General features: G+C 34.6%; 1 non-coding gene across 1 annotated transcript; it reads right to left on the bottom strand.

Moving 5' to 3' along the window:
- Positions 1-674: 674 nt before the first annotated feature.
- On the bottom strand, positions 675-838 carry LOC111767228 (U1 spliceosomal RNA). Its single transcript, XR_002799105.1, has one exon. It is a non-coding gene; the product is annotated as a U1 spliceosomal RNA (small nuclear RNA).
- Between the last annotated feature and the right edge of the window lie 8,318 nt (positions 839-9,156).

Below are 9,156 nucleotides of genomic sequence, written 5' to 3'. Positions count from 1 at the left end.
TAACTCTACCTACTATGACAATACCCAACGAATATCTGAAAATATTTATATACCTTGTATGCATGCCCTGGAGAACTCCCTCCCCTCCCACCCATGCATCCCCCATCAATTACACCCCACACCAGTGTTCCTCCCCTGCCATAGTTGAACCCCTCTGTGATCCAAAACTTCTTAAAAAATGAAGCTAATATATTGCCAAATTCAATTAGTAGGAAAATGAAATAGTAAGGATAAGTTTAAAGATTAGAAATAGAATACATAATAATTTAGAAAAACTAAGATAAAGTATAAAATAAATTGGGGTATTAAAAAATGAAAAAAAATCATAAAACTTTGCCAAACTATTTTAGACGCCAGAGGTTTTAATGTTTAACAGCTTTAGGAAATTTTCAATGACTGTGAAGAGTACTCTATTGCCATGTCCCTAAACAAAGTACTACCTCACTATAGCAGTTTACTTTTTAAAATTTCCCCAGTGGTTAATTTGTTTTAAAGCTATGAAAATTGATAAAGCCTACTCTTAGGGGGAAAAAGTAAGGGCAATAAATATGAAATGTATAAAAAGACTTTTGAAAACAGAAAGTACACAAAATCCAAAGAAATTCAGTAATTCAATACTATACAACATTGCTATGTCCTACATATATATGTATATACATACATACATACATACACAGGGGAGAGAACAAATGCAGTCCCCCACTGCTGCAAATTATGCAGTCAATTTTCTCACATTTGGAGAAATCACAGGGGTCAGCACATCCAGAGTGCAATGGATCAGCCTCACCCAGGGAAAACTGCCTCCATGATCATGGCATATCCCCTGCTAGTTAAGTATATGCCCTACTTTAGTAAAGTCCATTAAATTACAATTGAAGCATTCAAAACATGAGAGAGTGAACTCACATTCATATGACCCTGGGAATCACATTTCTCATGGAGTCAAAAGATAGAGTTTTAAACTTAGCTGGGCTCTTAAAGGGAGGGATTGTACAATCATTTTCTGTTAAAGTAACTGAGTAAGCTATAAAAGAAATGAAACAACTAAAATGGTCACTTTAAAATATGTCTCTTCAAAGAACCTGCAACAACAAATGTGAGTTACTAAGCCCTTGCAATGGCCAGGAAGGGCTCCCCTCCCCCATTCCCAAGATATTGAGCTGGGCAAAAACCCTGTCTCACTGTAGCAGACTGAGGAGAACAGACGTCTTCCTCCCTGTCACCTTGTCCAAGGGAAAAGAGAAGGAGTGCCGGGGGTCTTTCCTTCAGTGAATTTGGCTAGCAGATCTGACTTTGAATCTCCAATCTGGGTATACAACACTGGAACATAGGCAAGCTGAGACTGAAATGCCTCCTTGGAAAGCTGTACCAACAAATGCCATTGACTGGCTGGTCTGGAAAACTGTTTATGGTTCTCTCTTTATCCTAACTTCTGGGAAAAAAATCTATGCCCCATTTATGAGTCCCTGACCCAATTTAGATAGCTTAAGCTGGGCTATCAATATTAAAGACTTAGAATAACGGTTGAACCAAATATTAAAGAAGAGGTGTGAGGGGGAAAAAAAAAAAAACATAGGCAAGAGAGAGAAATTAGCCACTAGAGAAAATTCACCAACATATTCAGATGCTAGACATCAAATTGTAAGCCATACCAGGAATCAGGAAGACATGGCCCAGTCAAAGGAATAAACCAAATATCCTTAAGAGATACAGGATTTAAGACAATTAGTCATTGATAAATTAGTCAATGACAAATAGTCATTGATAGTCAAGACAATTAGTCATAACTCCCCTAAATCAATTCAAAAAAATTGAAAGAAAATATGACTAAAGAAATAAAGGCTATTAAGAAGATACTGAGTGAGCATAAAGAACAATTTGAAAGCCTGCAAAGATAAGTAATAGAGCTCATGGGCATGAGAGACATGATGGATGAGATTAAAAATATATTAGAGGCACATAAGAGCAGATTTGACTTGCTCAAAGACAGAATTAATGATTTCAAAGACAGAACATCTGAACTGGAAAAGTCAGAAGAGAATGGAGAAAATGCAATAGAGTCTCAGGGAATTGAATAACATTGGGAAACGCACAAACATTCACATTATCAAAGCCCCAGAAGAAGAAAAGAATGGAAAGGAGGCAGAAAGAATATTTGAGAAAATAATGACTGAAAACTTCCCACTCTGTTGAAAGACATAAATATCAATATCCAAGAAGGACAAGGAATCCTAAACAGAATAAATCCAAATAGACCTACCCAGGACACCTAATATTCAGAATGTCAAATATCAGATATAAAGAGAGGGCTCTGAAAGCAACAAGAGAAAAGTAAAGTATCACATACAAGGGAATAAGATTAAATGCCAACCTATCATCAGAAACAATGGAGGCAAGAAAAAAGTGGTATGATATATTTAAGGTACTGATGAGAAAAATTGCCAGCAAATAATTCTGTACATGGCAAAACTGTCCTTCAAAAATGAGGATGAAGTTCAGGGCCTGGCTATCACATGGACAGTCCAGAGATTCAGGTCCCATAAGTATACAGTAAACCCCAACACCAACCACAGGTCCAGTAAAAGTAACAGGAGATGCTTGTGAACAAAGATCACATCTGAGTCCAGCTCCATCACACTCAGGAACACAAACTCCAAAGTAGGGCAAACTGACATGGCACTGAAGTCCATCTGCCATTACCATAGCACCTGTGGGTCTCTGTAGCCCTCAGAAGAACCAATACCTGGAGTTGTATCTACTTTAGCTGTCTCTGGGACTCTGCTGAGGTGTGCATAAGGGCAACCCCTCTGATGACCTCCTGGCTCTTTTTTGGAGATTCATAGCCATATAAACTCACTTGTCCTTTCCATTTCCACCTTTTATTCAAGGTCAAAAAGCATTTTTAACTCCTGATATTACATGTAGGCTGAGATATTCTGCTGGTCTGAGTTGACCCTTTTATTCAAGGTCATTTTCTAGTTACATCATCAGCTTGTACTTGGTAGTAATCCCTTGGTGCCAGGGAGGCTCATTCCCAGGAGTCATGTCCCACGATGGGGGGAAGGCAATGCATTTACATCTGAGTTTGGCTTCAGGAGCAATATGGAGGCTCTCAGGAGGTAACTCTTAGGCACCCTGCAACTCTAGGCCTAGTTCTTATTTCAGGTGTACAGGCTCACGAGCATAGTCAAAGTCTTCAGAGACAACATATTCTGACAGAATATGTTACCAATAAATGAGACTTATAAATGATACTAAAGGAGATACTACAGCTTAAAAGGAAAAAAAAAAACAAAACAAGGGCAAGAGATTTGGAGAAATGTGTAGAAATGAAGATTATTAGGAGGGGTAAACTAAAGGGAAAGAAGACAGTCAACACAAGGATATGACAACAGAGAGCCAAAGGACAAAATAGATGAAGTAAGTAATGTTTTTCAAGTAATGACATTGAATGTTAATGGCTTGAACTCCACAATCAAAAGACATAGACTGATAGATTGGATTAAAAAAATATAAGCCATTTTTATGTTGTCTACAAGAGACCCTTCTCAGATGTAAAGACACAATCAGCTTAAAAGTTAAATGGCAGAAAAAAGATATTCCATGAAAATAGTAACAAAAAAGAAAAGAGATGGAGTAGCAATACTAATATCAGACAAAATAGATTTCAAATGTAAAACTGTTTTAAGGGATGAAGAAGGTCATTATATTTTACAAAAGGGGCAATTCACCAAGAAGAAATGACAATACTAAATATTTATGCACCTAACCTGAATGCCCCAAGATACATGAGGCACACACAGGCAAAACTGAAGGGAGAAATAGATGTCTTTACAATAATAGTTGGAAACTTCAATAAAACATTCTCAGTATTGGATAGAACATCTGGACAGATGATAAATAAACAGAGATCCTGAATAATATGATAAATGAACTAGACCTAACAGATAACTATTGAACATTGCATCCCAAAGTAGCAGGATATACTTTCTTTTCAAGTGCCCATGAATCCTTCTCCAAGATAGACCATATGTTGGGTCACAAGATAGGTCTCAATAATTTAAAAAGACTGAAATTATATAAAACACTTCCTCTGATCATAACAGAATGAAGCTGGAAATCAATAATGGACAGAAAAAGGAAAAAAAATCATAAACATATGGAGATTAAACAGCACACTCTTAAATAATCAGTGAGTCAAAGAAGAAATTGCAAGAGAATTCAGCAAATACCTTGCGATAAATGAAAATGAGAACACAGTATATCAAAATTATAGGACACTGCAAAGGCAGTGTTGAGAGGGGGAAAAAAAAAAGAAAAAAGAGCTAAAATTGAAGATCTAACTGCACACTGAGAGGAACTAGAAAAAGAACAGCAAACTAATCCCAAACCAGGCAGAAGGAAAGACATAGTAAAGATCAGAGCAGAAATAAATGAGATAGAGAACAAGAAAACAATAGAGAAATTCAGCAAAACCAAAAGTTGATTCTTTAAGAAGTTCAACATAATCAACAAGCCCTTAGCTAGACTGATGAAGAGAAAAAGAGAGAAGATGCAACTAAAAATCAGGAAAGAGAGAGGGGACATTACCACTGAAATAAAAGAATACAATGAACAACTGTATGCCTGAAAACTAGACAATGTAGATGAGACGGGTAAATACCTAGAAACACACAAACCACCTACAGTGACCCTAGGAAAAATAGAAGACCTTAACAAACTAATCACAAATGAAGAGATTGAAATAGTCATCAAAAAACTCCCAAAGATGAAAAGCCCAGGACAAGATGGCTTGATAGGTTAATTTTCCAATCATTCAAAGGCTTAAATTGCCTTAAATACCAATCTTGCTCAAGCTCTTCCAAAAAAATGAACAGGAAAGAACACTACCAAACTCATTCTATGAAGCCAACATCACCCAATACCAAAATCAGATAAGATACTATAAAAAAAGAAAATTACAATCCAATATCTCTAGTGAATATAGATGCAAAATTCCTCAACAAAATACCTGCAAACTAAATCCAAAAGCACATCAAAAGAATTATATACCACCATCAGTGGGTTTTATACCAGGTATGAAAATGTGGTTCAACACAAGAAAATCAATTAGTGTAATAAACCACATTGACAAATTGACAAAATACAGACCCTTTCTTGATAAAAACACCCCAAATATATGACTAGAAGGAAGCTGTCTCAATAAGGTAAAGTACTAATACAAAAAGCCTACAGCTAGCATTGTTCTCAATAGAGAAAGATGGAAAACTTTCCTGCTGAGATCAGGAAAAGACAAGGATGCCCACTGTTTCCATTGTTATTCAATAATGTGCTACAGTTTCTAGCTAGAGCAATTAGACTAGATTAAGAAATAAAAAGCACCCAAATAGAAAAGGAAGAAAGAAAACTTCAGTATTCTTTGATGATATGATGATATAATATCTAGAATGTTTTGAAAAGTCCTTAACAAAGCTACTAGAACTAATAGATGAGTTCAGCAAAGTGGCAGGATACAAGATTAATGTGCAAAAATCAGTAGAATTTCTATACACTACTGATGTGCAATCTGTGAAGGAAATCAGAAAAAAATTTTTTCCATTTATAATAGCAACTAAAACAATCAAATATTTAGGAATAAACTAACTAAGGACATAAAGGACCTATATTCAGAAAACTACAAAATATTGCTAAAAGGAACTGACGAAGACTTAATTAAATGGAAGGACGTTCTGTGTTCATGGATTAGAAGACTAAATATAGTTAAAATGTAAATTCTATGCAAGCTGATTTACAATGCAATCCCAATAAAAATCCCAACAGCCTTTATTGCAGAAATGGAAAAACCAATTATTAAATTTATTTGGAATGGAAAGGGACCCCGAATAGCCAAAAAGATCTTTAAAAAGAACAAAGTTGGAGGACTCTCACTTCTGGACTTTAAAGCATATTACTTAGCTACAGTGGTAAAATAACAACAACAACAAAAACAACAACAAAAACAACTGCCTGGTACTGGCACTGGCATAAAGACAGACACATTGACCAATGGGACTGATTCAAGATTTCAGAAATAGGCCCTCACATCTACTGTCAAGGGATTTTTGACAAGTTTTTCAAGCCTTCCCAGCTGGGCTAGACCAGTCTATTCAACAAATGGTGCTGAGAGAGCTGGATATCCATATCCAAAAGAAATAAAGAGGACTCCTATCTCATACCTTATACAAAATATTAACTTAAAATAGTTCAAGGACATAAATATAAAGGTGACAGCCATAAAATTCCTAGAGCAAAATGTAGGAAAACATATTCAAGATCTGTTGGTAAGCAGTCATTTCTTACAACTTATACCCAAAACATGAGCAATAAAAGAAAAAAATAGATATATGGGACCTCCTCAAAATTAAACACTTTTTGTAACTCAAAGGAATTTGTCAAAAGGGTGAAGAGGCAGCCAACTCAATGGGTGAAAATATTTGGCAATCACATGTATGATAAGGGTATAATATTCATGGTATACAAAGAGATCTTACAACTCAACAATAAAAAGACAAACTACCCAATTAAAAAATGGGCAAAAGACTTGAAAAGATAATTGTTCAAAAAAGAAATACAAATGGTGAAGAAACACATGAAGAAAAATGTCCAATATCACCAGTGATTAGGGAAATGAAAATCAAAACTTCAAAGAGATATCATTTCATACCTATTAGACTGGCCACTATTAAATATCAGAAAACTGTAAATGTTGGAGGGGATGTGGAGATGCAGGAACACTTACTCACTGTTGGTGGGAATGTAGAATGGTACAGCCACTGTTTGGCAGTTCCTAAGGAAGTTGAATATAGCCTTGCCATGGGAACTGGCAATACTATCACAGAAGAATTGAGAGCAGTGACAGTAACAGACATCTGCACACTGATGTTCATAACAGAATTATTCAAAAGGTGGAAACAACCCAGGTGTCCATCAATGGATGAATGGGTAAACAAATTGTGGAGTGTATATACAATGCAATATTATGCAGCTGTAAGAAGAAATGAAGTCGTGAAGCTTTTGACAACATGGATGAACTTGGAAGACAATACATTGAGTGAAGCAAGCCAGACACAAAAGTACAGATACTGTATGATTGCACTATTATGTACTAAATATATTGTGTAAACTCATGGAGTTAATAATTAGAATATAGGTCACCAGTAGACAGAAGGAGGGTAGAGAATGGAAAACTGAAGATTAATCTGTTCAGAATTGGTAAAAAGTTGTTTGTAAATCTTTAGAAATGAACAGAAATGGTGAAAGTTTACCATGGTGTTTGTAACTAGCACAACTATAACATGAATATGACAGTGGTTGAAAGGGAAAGTCCAAGATCATGTATATTACTAGAAGGAAAGCTAAAAATGATAACAAGGGACTGCATAAGATAGTAAAATCTCATGGAAAACAAGGATATGGGTGATATTGCACATAAAAGACTATTTTTACAAAATATAAATACCAATATAGTAGAGAAAAGGAAACAGAAGTATAGAGAGATTGAGAGATGATGAGTTTTGTTTTTGTGTTTATTACTATTGTTGGAATAATGAAAGTGATCTACGAATGACTGAAGTTTTGAATGGACAAATATGTGATTACACCGAATACCACTGATTGTACACTTTGGATATGAATTTATGCTTTATTAATATGTATCAATACAACTTACTTGTTAAAAAATACCTTTGTGTACATTAAAATTGTGTGTGTGGGAGCAGATGTAGCTCAAGTGGTTAAGTCCCTGCTTCTCTTGTACACGATCCCAGGTTTTATCTCTGGTACCTTCTAATAAAAAAGAAAGAAAAGTGTGTGTGTGTGTGTGTGTGTGTGTGTGTTTAACAAATCAACTATTAGACAGGCAAGTAGGTTAAGAGAAATTGACAAAAAATCAGAAAGTAGTATAGGATAAAAACATCTGAAAGTATTAGATGTGCTGTCAGTTAGATTTCAATATTAACTGAAGGTTCATTTTATAAAATTTTATACTGTAGATAAATTGAAAATAATTTTGAATTTCATCTAGCATCTCAGACAAATACCAATTCATATCATGAAAAAGCATGATATCTGAGTATTTGCTTTCATCAAAATTGTATTTTCAAACACTTGCCAAGTATGAGGAGGCTTTTATAATGCATTCATTAAAAACTCTGTGATATTAATACTTATATTTGAATCCCATATACAGAAAACTGTGGGACAAATACTTGTAAAACTTAAGAGAAATAGACTAATTCACAATTATAAATGAAAATTTCAAAACCCATCTCTCAGAAATTTATAACACAAATAATTGGAAAAACAGTAAAGATACAGAAAACCTGAAAACACTATGAAACAAATTGATCTATGTGATATTTATATAAAATACCATCCATCAATAATGGAATCACAGTCTTTTTAAATGCTCATGAAACAGTCACCAAAAATATACACTTCTCAACTTATTTACAAGGATAGCAGTACCCTGATGCCAACCGCCCCCTCCCAAAAAAAGAGGTATTACAAGGAAAGAAAACTGCATGACTATTGACCAAAAAATCCCCAACAAAATATTAGCAAAATATATCTGGAAATATATTTTAAAATATAATACATCAAGACCAGTGTATTATTTATTGGGCTCAATAAATATTAATAATAAATAATTATTATTAATTGGGCTCAACATTTGAAATCAATTAATATAACTCACCAACTTAAACTACAAAAGAAAAGCAATTCATCATCTTAGTATAAGCAGGAAAAATTAAAAAAAAAATTCACATCCATTCATGAAAAAAATCTCACTAACTAGGAATAAAAGGCAATCTCCTTAATGTGATTAATGGCATCTACAAAAATTATAGCTGACGTCATATTTAATGGTAATAGATTGAATGCTATACCCCAAAGTTTAGGAAGAAGGAAAAGATATGCAATCTTATCACTCTTATTCAATATCACACTGGAGGTTCTAACTAGTGCAAGAGAGAAAGAAAACTAAATAAAAGCCATTCAGATTGGAAAGGAGGAAATTGCACCCTCCCTCTCTGCACACAGCCTGATTATCTTATGTAACAAAGCCTATGGAATTAGCACAAAAAGGCTACCAGAAATAAAAAGTTTAGGAAAGTT

This window comes from Dasypus novemcinctus, chromosome 16 (assembly GCF_030445035.2).
Source record: "Dasypus novemcinctus isolate mDasNov1 chromosome 16, mDasNov1.1.hap2, whole genome shotgun sequence".
In the NCBI taxonomy this organism is placed as follows: Eukaryota; Metazoa; Chordata; class Mammalia; order Cingulata; family Dasypodidae; genus Dasypus; species Dasypus novemcinctus.
This window is presented reverse-complemented; position numbering and strand designations above follow the sequence as displayed.